We start from the raw sequence: 16,901 nt of genomic DNA, 5'->3' as shown, positions 1-16,901 counted from the left end.
CAAGCTGTACCAAATGGATGTGAAGAGCGCATTTCTGAATGGATACCTGAATGAAGAAGCCTATGTGGAGCAGCCAAAGGGATTTGTAGATCCAGCTCATCCAGATCATGTATACAGGCTCAAGAAGGCTCTCTATGGATTGAAGCAAGCTCCAAGAGCTTGGTATGAAAGGCTAACAGAGTTCCTTACTCAGCAAGGGTATAGGAAGGGAGGAATTGACAAGACTCTCTTTGTCAAACAAGATGCTGAAAACTTGATGATAGCACAGATATATGTTGATGACATTGTGTTTGGAGGGATGTCGAATGAGATGCTTCGACATTTTGTCCAACAGATGCAATCTGAATTTGAGATGAGTCTTGTTGGAGAGCTGACTTATTTTCTGGGACTCCAAGTGAAGCAGATGGAAGACTCCATATTCCTCTCACAAAGCAAGTATGCAAAGAACATTGTCAAGAAGTTTGGGATGGAAAATGCCAGCCATAAAAGAACACCTGCACCTACTCACTTGAAGCTGTCAAAGGATGAAGCTGGCACCAGTGTTGATCAAAGTCTGTACAGAAGCATGATTGGGAGCTTACTATATTTAACAGCTAGCAGACCTGACATCACCTATGCAGTAGGTGTTTGTGCAAGATATCAAGCCAATCCTAAGATAAGTCACTTGAATCAAGTAAAGAGAATTCTGAAATATGTAAATGGCACCAGTGACTATGGGATTATGTACTGTCATTGTTCAGATTCAATGCTGGTTGGGTATTGTGATGCTGATTGGGCTGGAAGTGCAGATGACAGAAAAAGCACTTCTGGTGGATGTTTCTATTTGGGGAACAATCTTATTTCATGGTTCAGCAAGAAGCAAAACTGTGTGTCCCTAACTACTGCTGAAGCAGAGTATATTGCAGCAGGAAGCAGCTGTTCACAACTAGTTTGGATGAAGCAGATGCTGAAGGAGTACAATGTCGAACAAGATGTCATGACATTATACTGTGACAACCTGAGTGCTATTAATATTTCTAAAAATCCTGTGCAACTCAGCAGAACCAAGCACATTGACATTAGACATCACTATATCAGAGAGCTTGTTGATGATAAAGTTATCACACTGGAGCATGTTGACACTGAGGAACAAATAGCAGATATTTTCACAAAGGCATTGGATGCAAATCAGTTTGAAAAACTGAGGGGCAAGCTGGGCATTTGTCTGCTAGAGGAATTATAGCAGCTACTGCTATCTGAACGTGCTCAAACGTCTCACTTAACATTAATAGCACGTTCACTACTAAGCCAAAACAAATTCGACCGTTGCTCCACACGCCCCTCTACATTCCTCATTCAAACTTATATTTTCGTGGTAATCTCGTTTTCAGCATTCCCCAACAGCTCTCAGAAATTTGCGAAACCATTCCAAACGCTCTGCTTTTCCATGGCTACCTCACCAAAAGAAACTTCAGCTCCTGGTTCACCCTCTGTACCATCATCCCCATCATCCACCAAAGCGCCATCAATCCAGGAACAACCTGAATTCCATATCCAACCCATACAGATGATTCCTGGTCAAGCCCCTGTTCCTGAAAAACTGGTTCCCAAACGACAACAGGGTGTGAAGATTTCTGAAAACCCTAGCCTTGCAACAAGTCCTAGGGAAGTAGACACAGAGATGGATAAGAAGATCCGCAGTATTGTGAGTAACATTCTGAAAAATGCCTCTGTTCCTGATGCTGATGAAGATGTTCCAACATCTTCCACCCCAAATGCTTCTGTGCCTGATGTTGAGAAAGATGTTCCAACATCTTCCGCCCCAAATGCCGAAGTCCTCTCTTCCTCCAGCAAAGAGAGATCAACAGAGGAAGATGATCAAGCCGCAGAGGAGACTCCTGCACCACGGGCACCAGAACCTGCTCCAGGTGACCTCATTGACCTAGAAGAGGTAGAATCTGATGAGGAACCCATTGCCAACAAATTGGCACCTGGCATTGCAGAACGATTACAAAGCCGAAAAGGAAAAACCCCCATTAAGAGGTCAGGACGAATCAAGACTATGGCACAGAAGAAGAGCACTCCGATCACTCCTACCACATCCAGACGGAGCAAAGTTGCAATCCCTTCCAAGAAGAGGAAAGAAATTTCCTCATCTGACTCTGATGATGATGTCGAACTAGATGTTCCCGACATCAAGAGGACCAAGACATCAGGGAAGAAGGTGCCTGGTAATGTCCCTGATGCACCATTGGACAACATCTAATTCCACTCCATTGGCAATGCTGAAAGGTGGAAATTCGTGTATCAACGCAGACTTGCCTTGGAAAGAGAACTGGGAAGAGCTGCCTTGGATTGCAAGGAGATCATGGACCTCATCACGGCTGCTGGACTGCTGAAGACTGTCACCAAGTTGGGAGATTGCTATGAGAGTCTAGTCAGGGAATTCATTGTCAACATTCCCTCTGACATAACAAACAGAAAGAGTGATGAGTATCAAAGAGTGTTTGTCAGAGGAAAATGTGTTAGATTCTCCCCTGCTGTGATCAACAAATACCTGGGCAGACCAACAGATGGAGTGGTGGACATTACTGTTTCTGAGCATCAAATTGCCAAGGAAATCACTGCCAAACAAATCCAGCATTGGCCAAAGAAAGGGAAGCTGTCTGCAGGGAAGCTAAGTGTGAAATATGCAATCCTGCACAGGATTGGAGCTGCAAACTGGGTACCCACCAATCATACTTCCACTGTTGCCACAGGTTTGGGTAAATTTCTGTATGCTGTTGGAACCAAGTCCAAATTTAATTTTGGAAACTATATATTTGATCAAACTGTTAAGCATTCAGAATCCTTTGCTGTCAAATTACCCATTGCCTTCCCAACTGTATTGTGTGGCATTATGTTGAGTCAACATCCCAATATTTTAAACTACACTGACTCTGTGATGAAGAGAGAATCTCCTCTATCCCTGCATTACAAACTGTTTGAGGGGACACATGTCCCAGACATTGTCTCGACATCAGGGAAAGCTGCTGCCTCAGGTGCTGTGTCCAAGGATGCTCTGATTGCTGAACTCAAGGACACATGCAAGGTGCTGGAAGCAACCATCAAAGCCACCACAGAGAAGAAGATGGAGCTGGAACGGCTGATCAAAAGGCTCTCAGAAAGTGGCATTGATGATGGAGAAGCAGCTGAGGAAGAAGGAGAAGCAGCTGAGGAAGAAGAAGAAGCTGAGGAAGAAGAAGAAGCTGCTGAGGAAGAAGAAGATGCAGCAGAGGATACAGAATCAGATGATGATGATTCTGAAGCCACCCCATGATCATCAGACCTTTATTTTTGCTTTTTACTCTTACTAGCTATAGGGGCATGTCCCTTTGAACAATTAATTACTATTGGTCTGTAATATTTGCACCTTAAGTTCATGCATTCTACTTTTGTCAAATTCTGTCTAAAAAGGGGGAGTAATAGTATTATATGCATGATTTTGTGTATGCAGTAGTAGTATTATGCATGACTTATGATTTAGAGAAGTAGGATACGATGTATGCATGATTCATGATTTTGAGGGGGAGTTGTATGTATATGATTTTGAGGGGGAGACTGCTGCTGCTGATGATGACTGATGTAAGCTACTAGTAGCTGATAGAAGATGCTGCAGTAAGAGCATGGAGACAAGGGAAAGCTGATGTCACATGAGATGTCTTGACATCCTGGAAAAGACTAGTAGCTGATAGAAGATGCTGCAGTAAGAGCATGGAGACAGGGGGAGCAGAAGAAGAAAGCTGATGTCATGTGAGATGTCTTGACATCCTGGAAACGACTTGCAACTTGCAGAATTTCCGCTGTGCTTGATTACTCTGATAATGAAAGTTGCTGATCCCACTTGCATAACTGCTCGTACCTGCTCAGGAAGTGTCTAAGTATGTTTTAGACAAAATTTGCCAAAGGGGGAGATTGTTAGTGCTTAGCTTTACTAAGCTTTAAAAGATTGGCTAAGATTTTGTTAAAACATAAGCACTTAGACAATGAAGGAAAGCTGGAGTTGCTGCACATGATGTCCAACGTTATGTCAAAGAATAAGATCGGGCTGCACAATGCACAAGGCAAGATAAAGTGTCAAATGAAGAATTGAAGCTGCAGGATTCACGATGTCGGATACAATGTCCAGGACATCCTGCCTGAAAATACTGGAATTGCTAAAAGCATTGAAGCTGCAGGATCCACGATGTCGGATACAATGTCCAGGACATCCTGCCCGAAAATACTGGAGTTGCTAAAAGCATTGAAGTTGCAGGATCCACGATGTCGGATACGATGTCCAGGACATCTTGCCCGAAAATACTGGACATATAAATCTGTTATATCTTTAACAGATTATTGTGCAGTTAGCAAGAGATTAGATGATCTATCTTTAGGAACGAATTAAAAGATAATTAAAGTTCGAATTACAAACTAGAAGAGTTCGTTCAGGGATTAAAGATTAAAGATAAAAACTAAAAGATCAAACGTTATCTTTTAGTTCTTTAAGTGCAGATTTTCAGGAAGAATGATAGATCTCATCCAGCACAAGCTGTTGCAGCCCAGACCCACACACTGCTATAAAAACATGGAGGCTGCACGAGTTCTGTACCAAGTCCGGGATTGAAGAGTTGTTTTGTGAGTTTTGGGACTTGAGTGTTTTGTGAGCCACCTTGATGGTACCCTAACATCAAGTGTTGGACCTGAGTGTGTAGAGTTGATCTCTAGTGTGTAGAGTTGATCTCTTTTGTTCAGAGAGCAATCTCTGGAGTGTCCTTGATTTAATTGTAAACACGGGAGAGTGTTTGAGAGGGAGTGAGAGGGGTTCTCATATCTAAGAGTGGCTCTTAGGTAGAGGTCGCACGGGTAGTGGTTAGGTGAGAAGGTTGTAAACAGTGGCTGTTAGACCTTGAACTAACACTATTTTAGTGGATTTCCTCCCTGGCTTGGTAGCCCCCAGATGTAGGTGAGGTTGCACCGAACTGGGTTAACAATTCTCTTGTGTTATTTACTTGTTTAATCTGTTCATACACTCAGAGATAATCTGCATGTTCTGAAGCGTGATGTCGTGACATCCTGTACGACATCTGGCATTGGTATCAGAATTTCACATGGGATGCGGCGTGAAGAAAGGACAAAGAGCTTAGGGGAAGCAGTAATGGGAGCATCGGCGGCTATCATAAGTGGCTGAGAGTCCGGACACAAGGATTGGATTGGCTCCCAAATCTAAAGACTGTGAGAGACGATGAGGTTAAAGCTTCGGAAGAAAGTGATGAGGTACAAGCCCTAAAGGCAGAGCTTGAAAGAGCCCGGGTAGTCGAAGAGAAGTTCAAGTCCATAGCCATCAAAGTATGAAAAGAGTATGATGAACTAAGGAACTGTCATACCCTAATTTCGTCCGGGGACTTTTGCTTGATGAAATGCGACATTTCTTTGGTCCTTGTGAGGTGCTTGGCATCCATCATTAGGCAATTTGTGAAATTCCAGGACATGCCGAAAAACCAAAAAAATATTGATGCACAATCCGTAAGTTTCCGTGACACACCGGAAATCAAATGGAAGCATCGTTGCATAATTAAGTGAGGTTCCGTAACATTCCGTAAGTCAAAAGGGGGATGATTATGTAATCCGCAAGGTTCCGTAACATTACGGAAAGAAAACAAGTATCGTTACGAAATTCGTAAGTTTCCGTAACTTTACGAAAAAAGAATCACCAAAAAACAGCAGAGGGGGTGTACTTAGTAAAAATGGGGGTGCAAATAGCACCCAGGCCCACTTGGGCCCTCCAGTATATTCCTCCAGAAGGCTGTTGCTTCTGGAGGAAGCAACCTGGCTCGCCTGGGCGAGCTGGGCGGCAACCACCTCCCCTATTTTGCTATAAATAGGGGAGGAAGTGAAGAAGAAAAGGGTTCAGCCCCTTAGGCACTTCTCTCTCTTCGATCTTCAACGGGTAAGTACCTCGAACCAAGCTTTTCGATTCATTCTATGTACCCGTAGTGGTCCACATTGTGTTTCGTGCATTTTTTTTCTCGTTTTGTTTACTTTTTATACCCCCTCTTGACGTGCTTAAGCCATTTTACTTAAGTCATTTCTCGCTTAACTTAAAAATAAAATAAATTTCCACCGAACGTTTGAATTGTATTATCCGTTAACTTCGGTTAAAATGAATTCCGACCGTTCGGTCGTGCCGTAACCACGTTGGAAATCAAAAAGAGGTAAAAAATAATATAATAATCAAAAAACATCTTTTTAGTAAAATAAAGCGGAAAATCAATCGGACGTTTTCTCTTTGGGATTTCTCATTCTTAATCGAATTGACTAATAACTAAAGTGAAACTAAGGCTAAAATCAACTTGCCTAGTCAAGCTCGTCCACAAAAATAGGTTTTTGAAGTTTGTTATTTCAAATTCTCATTAAGTAAAATGGATCATTTTCAAGGTCCAACGCCTTAAAATGATCACCTCTTAAGTAAAAAGAATCACTTGTTCCGAAAGAACTACGTAGGTCTGATTTTCTCATCCCAAATTGAGGAATACGTAGGAGCAAAGGGAAACACCCTTGTCGACCACAAAAAAGGAAAAAATATAAAAAGGATATAAGGACATAAAAGGGAACGTAAAAATCAAAGTCACGTTTGCACATTCGATTAAAGGCTGCCGTCCCTTGGGACGGACGTGTGCGGTGCTAATACCTTCCCCGTGCGTAAATACAACTCCCGAACCTTTCAACTTAAAAGTTCGTAGATCGCGTCTCTTCCGGTTTTTCCGACGTTTTCCTCAAATAAACGTTGGTGGCGACTCCGCGCGTATTCCTTTCGTGGAACACGCATCCCGCGAGTCTCGCGTCGCCCTCCCGCCGAAGGGTAGGTTGCGACATGTGTCATAGTGTGTGTGTCTATATATATATATATATATATATATATATATATATATATATATATGTATGTATGTATGTATGTTGTCAGGGTTCAAGTATCATAACACCTAGTTGCTAACTCGCCAAAGTTTAAAATCCATTCAAAAATAGTTTGCCAAAAAGAATAAAAGTACCTGTATTAAAGTGGCAAAGGCATCATCCTCTGTTAGCTTTAAGAATTCAACAGCCCAATCATCAACATGTCCAATAATAGTTTTTTGCCTTTCAGCTTCAAGCAAAACAGAATCACGATACAAGAATCTTTGCCATATTTTCTGAACATTTGCCAGCTTGAATTCAATTTTTGTGTCATTGAATCCCTGCAAGAAAAAGTGGATTAGCAACCACTCAACCAATGTTGCCTAGGATGACAACTTTATGTAAAGTATCTTGAATTAAATTGTATGATAAATTATGCAATAACCCAAAACAAACTAGAGAAAAAAAGGGGGAAAATAAATACCCGAAGGGTCTTTATCAAGTTCGGAATTTCCGCTTCAGGTATTCGAACAACAAAGCTGTCATAGTTGAGCACATTCTCATATGGTAGGAAAATCCCATCCTAAATAACAAGGAAACAAAGAGGCAAAAGGAATACACGCAGCCTTGCCGGTGCTGCGGAGGAGCTTCTTGGCGACAAATGCGGCATCGCCGGCAGCTTCCTTGTCGTGGGTGATGATGGAGGAGCGCGAGATCTTCACGAGGATGGAGCTTGAGTTGTTGCTAGGTTTGTCTGGGAGTGAGACTCCACCTCTTCGGGACGCCATTGGAATGAAAATGAATCAATCAATCAATTAGGGTTCTCGACAATTTTGTTCTGTTCTTCTCACCCTAATTCTATAGCACTCACTAGTCACTACCCTTCGCTTCTCCTTATACCCTTCTTATACCCTATGGTGACGTGGATACTACTACTATTACCGTGTGATTTCATGCCAAATTGTAATTTATATTTCTTGTTGTTTCTTTAAAAAAATATATCGCTGCACTATTTCAATCGTTTAATCAAACATTTGGTGCATGTTAGATAACATTTATATTTAAACAAAAATATTATTTTAATATGTATTTATTTTATGAGATTTTACCTACACTTTGTATTTGTAAGTTTTAATTTTTTAAATTTTATGAGATTTTACCTACACTTTGTATTTGTAAGTAGAAATTATTTTGAGTTTTACCTACACCAAATAATAGTAGGTACAAATTTTTAAATTTTACCTATGATAAACAAGTGTAGGTATAAGTATTTTTTTACTTTTACCTACAATAATTCATGTGGGTAGGCAAAAGCCTGCGTAGGTATATCTCATTTTTCTTGTACGTTATCATTTCTAATTAGAGAAAAATGATTATATACTAACATCGTAAAAAGTTTTAGAGTAAATTACACTCACACTGCTTGTGTTTTTCTTAAATTGCAGTCGATACCCCTATCTTTTACCCCTTTTTCTGTTAACGTCGTTAATTAATGTCAATTGAAATATGTGAGCAGACGAAATTGTCTTAACATCTTTGTTACACTTGCACCCCCTGTATTTTTCTCAAATTGCACCTGATGCCTTTTCCTTTTTTACATTACTTTTACCCCCCCTTGTGTTAATGTTGTTAACTAACGTCAATTGAAATATGTGAGCAGATAAAATTATCCTTACATCTTTGTTAAATACTCAATAAAAAATTAACAATTGACCCTGTGAATGGACATTTCTTAAGGCAATGATAGTTTTTCCTTTGATATTTGACTCTTACATCATTGTTGCTAACACTTGAAGAAGATGCAACTCTTGATTCAGACATTATATCAAACACCTAGCCATAAAAAATAAATATTTCAAAGGAAGGAATTAAAAACACAAATGTAGGAGCAAAACACTAAAATTTGAATCAAATAACCATATTCAATTAATAGGCATTGCTTAGAACACATCCAACAAAAATACAGCAATCAAAAAATCCAAAATGCACCAAAACAATTGAACTAGAAAAGAAGAAGAAGAAGAAGGAAGGGTGTTAACACATGCATACCAACAAGGTGAGTTCATGTCCAACAAAAAGCTGGATTCACCTTAGAGAAAAAAGAAGAAAGAAGAGTGCTAAAATATTTTTAGGTTGAAAATGGTGTCATGTCTTTTATGGAGTTAACAGGAAGAAAATGAGGGTATTTTAGACATAAATTTTCATTAAAAGTCATGTGACCAACATGGGCATACTTTCTGTTAAATTATTAAATGGTGTTTAGGAAAGAGGGAGTTTGAGTGTAATGTGAGCAAATCTTCAAAACTCAACTCTAAGATTCGGTAGAGAATGCAGCCTCCAATCCTCCCTTCATGGTTTCTTCAAGGTAACCATGATTACTAAGCCTTCTCCTAGTTAGTTTGAGCCTATCTTTGCATCTCTTGTGACTTAGGTTCCATTATTGGATGTTTTTACACTTCCTTTGAAAAATCCTTGAAAATGAGACGTTGTAAAAGTTGCCTTTTTTTTATAAAATAGACTTCATTTTTTTATCCGTTAATGAACCCCGGTCATAATAGCATGATCAAAATTTCAAAGTGACGTCTCTTAGATGTGGATCTCAAAGCAACCCTTTAGCCCTTTTTTAAAATGGGTATTTGACCCCAAAAGTTGATATTAATCTTGTCTTTGAAATCTATACTAAATTATCTTTGATTTGATATATAGAGCTTTGCGTTTGGACATGTCGCAACCTACCTTTCGGCGGGAGGGCGGAGTCGCCACCAACGTTTATTTGAGGAAAACGTCGGAAAAACTGGAAAAGACGTGATCTACGAATTCTAAGTGAAAGGTTCGGGAGTTGTATTTATGCACGGGGAAGGTATTAGCACCCCACGCGTCCGTCAAAAGAGACGACAACCTTCAATCAAATGTGCAAATATTACTTCGATTTATGTTATTTTCCTTTTTTACGTTCTTATGTCTTTTTTATGCATTTTTATGTTTTTATCTTTTTGTGGTCGACAAGGGCGTTTCCCTTTGCTCCTACGTATTCTTCAATTGTGATGAGAAAATCAGACCTACGTAGTTCTTTTGTGAACAAAGCGTTTTGGTTATTTTTTTATCCTTTTTTGCAAGATATGTTTTTTTTGAATGAAAGGTCATTTAAGGCGTTGGACCATTAGACAATATTTTGATTCTTTTGAAAAGTGAGAAAACATTAAGGCATTGGACCATTAATGATTTCTTTATTTTTGAAAGAGGTAACAAAGTTACATATTGATTTTAGGCCTTTTAGAAATCTACACTTAACCAATAAAAGCGGAAAAAGACCATTTCAAGGCGTTGGACCTTTGAAAATGGCTTTTTTAGGCGATGACAAAAGTTTGGTTTATGAATTGATTTTAGCCTTAGTTTCACTTTGGTTATTAGTCGATTCAATTTAAGAAAGAGAAATCCCAAAGAAAAACGTCCGATTGATTTTTTTGATTTATTTTACTAAAAGATATTTTTGATTATTATATTATTATTTTACCTCTTTTTGGTTTCCAACGTGGTTACGACATGACCGAATGGTCGGATTTCATTTTAACAGAAATTAACGGAGGTTACAATTCAAATGATCGGTGGAAATTTATTTTATTTTTTTGATTAGGCGAGAAAATGACTTAAGTAAATGACTAAAGCACGTCAAAAGGGGGTATAGAAAGTAAATGAAATGAAAATAAAAGCACGTGAAACAAATGAGGACCACTAAGGGTACATAGAATGAATTGAAAAGTTTGATTTCGGGAACTTACCAGTTGAAGACCGAAGAACGACGAAGAACAAACGAAGAACGTCGAAGAACGGTTGAAAATCTTTGTGAAATCACCCACAGAAACGTTACGGAAGCGCCTCGGCTTGGATTTTCTTCACGAAATTTTTTTTTCACTAATTTCAAGTGATCTCGAAATACCAGAAGGGCTGAACATTTTTCTCCTTCACTCCTCCCCCTATTTATAGGAAAATAGGGGAGGAAATTGCCACTCAGCTCGCCCAGGCGAGCCAGGTTGCTTCCTCCAGAAGCAACCGCCTTCTAGAGGAACATTAGGAAACTTTACGAATTTCGTAACAATGCTTGTTTTCTTTCCGTAATGTTACGAAACCTTACGGATCACGTAATCATCCCTTTTTTGCCTTCCGGAACATTACGGAACTTTATAGATTGCGCACTAACACTTCCTTTTAATTTCCGACATGTCACGGAACTTCACGGATTGTGCTACAACGCTTTTCTTTTGGCTTCCAGCATGTCTCGGAACTTCACAAATTGCCTAACGATGGGTGCCAAATACCTCTAAGTGGTCCAACGAGGGTCGCACCCCAACAACGGATGGTCCCCAGACGAAATTAGGGTATGACAGTTGCCCCTCTTTACTTGTCTTTTATTGGAGATAAAAGGGAAGTAAAGATAAGACACTAATTTCGTTCGAGCGAAACACCATTCGGCCAGTGAACCTCCCTGCCAGCAGAACCTGCAAAAATTTGAAAATGATCAGTACCGACACATCATCCTGATACTGTCGAATTTGTTCCTCTTGGTTGATACAAGACGCAGAATGACCATAATTTGTCTCTGCGTTTTGTTGGACACAATCGAGCCTGGGCGGTGAGACACAGAATGGCCATAATTTGTCTCTGCGTGCCACCGGACACGATCGCCTCTGGATGGCAAAAAGGTGCGCGGAATGACCATAATTTGTCTCCGCCCACCTCTCGACTTACTGTCCCCGAATGACAAAGGGCGTAGAATCTGTCTCTATGCGTTTATCACTCGACTTGCAAAATCTGAATGACAAAGGGTGCAGAATTCGTCTATGCGCGTTTACTACTCGACTCGCTGCTCCTGAATGATAAAGGGCGTAGAATTCGTCTATGCGCGTTTATCACCCAATTTGCGAAATCTAAATGGCAAAGGGCGCAGAATTCGTCTATGCGCGTTTACCACTCGACTCGCTGCTCCTGAATGGTAAAGGGCACATAATTCGTCTATGCGCGTTTTCCACCCAACCTGCTGTTTCTGAATGATAAAGGGCGCAAAATTCGTCTATGCGCGTTTGCCACCCAACTTGTTGTTCTTGAATGATAAAGGGCACAAAATTCGTCTATGCGCGTTTACCACCCAACCTGTTGTTTCTGAATGATAAAGGGTGCAAAATTCGTCTATGCGCGTTTACCACCCAACTTGTTGTTCTTGAATGATAAAGGGCGCAAAATTCCTCTATGCGCGTTTACCACCCAACTTGCTGTTCTTGAATGATAAAGGGCGCATAATTCATCTATGGTCGTTTACCACCCAACTTGTTGTTCTTGAATGATAAAGGGCGCAGAATTCGTCTATGCACGTTTATCACCCAATTTGCGAAATCTGAATGGAAAAGGGTGCAAAATTTGTCTATGCGCGTTTACCACTCGACTCGCTGCTCCTGAATGATAAAGGGCACAGGATTTGTCTCTGCGCGTTTATCACTCATTGAGCGTGCGGATAACCGCATGTCATCGGGCTCGCCGCCTGTGGATGACAAAAGGGGCAGAAGACGACGTTAGTCTCTGCGTGCTATCATGCTTTGAGTCTTATAGATAGCAAAAGTATTTTAAAAGTGGGGGACCAAATGGTTCCCGCATGTCATCGGGCCCGCCGCTTCTAGATGACAAAAGACGCAGAAGACAACGTTAGTCTCTACGTGCTATCATGCTTTGAGTCTTATAGATAGAAAAAAGGTGTGGGACCAAATGGTTCCCGCATGTCATCGGGCGCGCCGCCTCTGGATGACAAAAGGCGCAGAAGACGACGTTAGTCTCTGCGTGCTATCATGCTTTGAGTCTTATAGATAGCAAAAAGGTGTGGGACCAAATGGTTCCCACATGTCATCGGGCCCGCCGCCTTTGGATGAAAAAAGGCGCAGAAGACGACGTTAGTCTTTGCGTGCTATCATGCTTTGAGTCTTATAGATAGCAAAAGAAAGTGCGGGACCAAATGGTTCCTGCATGTCATCGGGCCCGCCACCTCTGGATGACAATAGGCATAGAAGACGACGTTAGTCTCTGCGTGCTATCATGCTTTGAGTCTTATAGATAGCAAAAGAAAGTGCGGGACCATATGGTTCTCGCATGTCATCGGGCCCGCCGCCTCTGTATGACAAAAGGCGTAGAACACGATGTTTGTCTCTGCGTGCTATCATGCTTTTGTTAGACAAATGGCCTCAGTTATCTTAAGAAGGGGGGGGGGGGTGTGGCGTCCCTTAATTAATGACTGGTTTGGTGGTAATGATTTAAATAACAAAAACCATGGTAGATTTTTTTTTCTTCTTTTCCCTTTTCATATCTTTCTCTTTTTCACAATAACTAGGTGTAGAAGGAAAATCCTCACTATAAAGTCCTGAATGGCCAATTCACAACTCTATTCGGAGTCATTTCTTTCTTACCGCTCATAATTCTCTAAATTATTTTGCTGTTTCAAAAGGAAGAATATACCAGCCATTACTTTAGGTCGTCACGTGAAAATAAAAGGATAAAATACAGTCGATAAACTCTTTTACAAATAAAGTTGCTAATACTTTCTTTTCAAATAACAAGATTGATCATAAATGCATTCATCATTTAAAGTTGTCCAAAATATGGGAGTTTTACAAAATATATATAGTGTCATCCAGAGCAAAGGTGTTCATAGTGGTGGCTTCAGCCACATGTATACAATCATCAAATTCCTATACATCAGGTCTACCCATACAAAAACAAAAGAGTAAGCCTAACAGTCAGTCCTAGATACACCCACCCTCAAAAGTATACAAAACTAAACCAGAGAGCTGTCCACTAGGATGAAGAGCCTCCGTTGATCGCCATCTCCCCCGGACCACCATCCTCCGTAGAATCTGCCTCAGATGCCGACATGACTTCCTCGGGAGAATACACCTCAAGAAATGGATCCTCATCACCCTCTAGAAAGTCAAGAGCATCCACAGCAGGCTCAGGAGGTAGCTCCTCAAGATCCTCCTCAGGGTCTTCCTCGGATGACGTTACCTCGATCACTTGGATGGGCTCCACTAGACGATATGGCGTAGGCGTGGGTAGTATCCACTCCATCGTGCGCTGAAGCGTCCGTGCAGGTTCATCTGGATGCACCAAAGAAGTAGCCGTGAATCGAATGGTGCCCCGAAATCGGCACCTCGTGTTGCCTTCGAGGGTCTCCCAAACTCCCTCTAGGCACTCCACCTCTACTCGATCACGGATTAGCTGCGCCGCCATCACGATCTACAAGAAAGAAAATAGAGGGGTAGACTCTTTCACAAGAATCTAACTGTGCTGCACACAATTTGTCTCATAACCACTACATGCAAGTAAAAGGGGTATTTTAAGGCTTTCCATCTCTGGTAATCGATTACACAGCCTTGGTAATCGATTACCAGAGGCTAAACTTGAATTACACAGCCTCAGGACATGAAATATGCAAAAATGCACTGTGTAATCGATTACCCATACCTGGTAATCGATTACCAGTGACTCATTCCTCTGTGTAATCGATTACACAGGCTGGTAATCGATTACCAGAGGCCTCCACAGTGTTCCAGTTCCTTTCTAAAGCCTGGTAATCGATTACATCCCCCTGGTAATCGATTACCAGAAGCTCCCCTAGTTTCCTGACCTCGTTTTCAAGCCTGGTAATCGATTACACCCCGTGGTAATTGATTACCAGAGACCATCTCAGCCTCCTGTCTTCACTTTTAAGCCTTGTAATCGATTACCCACCCTTGGTAATCGATTACCAGAGGCCATAACCCATATATCACACAAGATTCACAGCTGGCCAGCCACCACACAAGCCTCCTTGCTTTGTGGTCTTTGTTCCTTTTATCTGTTGACTGCCAGGAGCTCGCCTGTTTAGGTACATCACAGGGTCTCACTGAGCGACTATGCCCGGGTTGGGTCGGGATTGGTCAAGCTTGGTTTTGGGCAATAGCACCCCACCTGATGTCCCCAAGGTCTCCTGACCCCCGCGACATATCTCCAGGTACCACTCTGTGGTCAACAATAAAAGCAGGAAGTTTCACCCTTCAACACTTCCTCATCTCAAGCTTGTAGGATTATGGGGTACCCATCACATGTGGTACTAGGTGGCGGTCGGGCGATGGTGCACAACAAGTTTTCCACATCCACAATGCGCGCATAAACCCACCATCCCCTGTTGCCCACCTCCATCTGAGCTCACGTACTCCCACGTAGCCCATATCCTCGTTTCTCTCAACACCGGGTCCCCATCAATCCTCCCAAGCTTCCACAACATCCAAGCAAAACAACATTCAAACAGCACAAGCTATCACAGCCAAGCAAAACAGAGCAAAGGCAGAAAACTCTGCCAAAACACCAACCAAATCACAACTTTTCTCACTTAAAGACCCCAGTAACAATTCCTTTGATCCAATTCGTTAACCGTTGGATCGACTCCAAAATTTTACTGGAAGTCTATAGTACATAAGCCTACATTGTGACCGTTGGGATCTACTAGCAAACATCCAGAACTCATTCTGCACTAGACTTTCCACAGCCAACCACACACAAGCATTTTTCTGCACAAAGCCAAAATCCTGCTGCACCTATTTTGACAGCAAAATTCTGCATAAGTGCAGATTTCGAAAATCACACTTCCTCTCATCCAATCTTGCCCAAATCAATTCCTACAAGTCCCAAATCATGTATCAACCATGTCTAACCCAAAATCAAGCTTTACAGCACAGCAACACAGAATCTAGGTGTCCAACACCCCTCAATTCAATGGGTTTTCTAGGTTTGAAAAGTGAAATTGAGAATGAGGTAAGTTTGAAGCAAACTCTCACCTCACACAAGTCCATAACCTCAATCTAAACTTGCTCAAACTGAATTTACACCTAAAATTCCACCGAATCAAAATTTGACTCTTCAACACCCAATTTTGCCCTAGAAATGGCTCTTTATTCACTTTGATCATTTGTTTTTCTCTCTAGCACAGTCCAAGCTTTCTCCCAAGTCCTAAATGACATTTCAAGCTAGTATTAACTCACTTTAACCTCCATTTACCACAGAATTCAGACTTAGCCTTCCAACTCTCAAAGCCTCACTCTTTTTCCACTCATAACACCACATTCTCACTTTCCAACCCTAGGTTAACTCTATATTTCATCTCTAACAGTTTTCCATGGGCAATTTCAGCATACAAACATGACAAACATCATCACAAAACCCTAAAACAGAATGGGTATGTCTAACTCACCCAAACATGGCAATTTCAACAAGCTTTCAACAAAAGTCTTCACAAATAATCATCACACAGCAGAAACCTAGCAAGACTACCCATCATATCTCCCCAAACCCTATACCCACGAAAATCAAAGGAGAAAGAAGTCCACCCAAACCTGAAATTTCGAAGTCCCACTCGTAGCCACGCACTTCACGACTCCAAAAATGCCATCCTTTCGCGATTTGGAGCAGAAATGAGCACCAAAGGTTGAAGCTTTGTTTGGAGCTTCAATGGAGAATGAGGGAGAAAGAAAGGCAACGTGAGGAAGAGGGAGAGCTGTCTGAATTTTTTTCTGCTTTGGCTGAGTGAGGAGAGAGAAAAGCTTTTTGGTTTTAAATAAAAGGGTTTTCTCTTTTTCTATTATTTTATTTAAGCAATGCCACATGTCTCCATTTGAGTAGAGCAAAAAGGGCCCACTTCCCCTTTTTGACTGTGACCCATACTCAGCCACAAAAGTGAGAAAAATCTGACCTTTGAAACGCTAAAATCCCGCCTCGGTTTGCGTGCCATTTCTCTGGTTCCAGTTCCTCGCGTTTCTCTGTGTCCGTCGGGGCCAGTTTTCGAAAGCAAGCAATATATATATCAAAACGCTCAGAATAAAACCCCGAGCGTGATTCAGAGGTTGGTTTCGTTAAATTCTAAGTCACACGCAAAACGATGATTTTTAAACTAATTAATTAAGAATTAACCCACAACCTCCCAGTTATGGATTTCTCTT

This window comes from Glycine max, chromosome 8, assembly GCF_000004515.6.
Source record: "Glycine max cultivar Williams 82 chromosome 8, Glycine_max_v4.0, whole genome shotgun sequence".
Taxonomy (NCBI): domain Eukaryota; kingdom Viridiplantae; phylum Streptophyta; class Magnoliopsida; order Fabales; family Fabaceae; genus Glycine; species Glycine max.
This window is presented reverse-complemented; position numbering follows the sequence as displayed.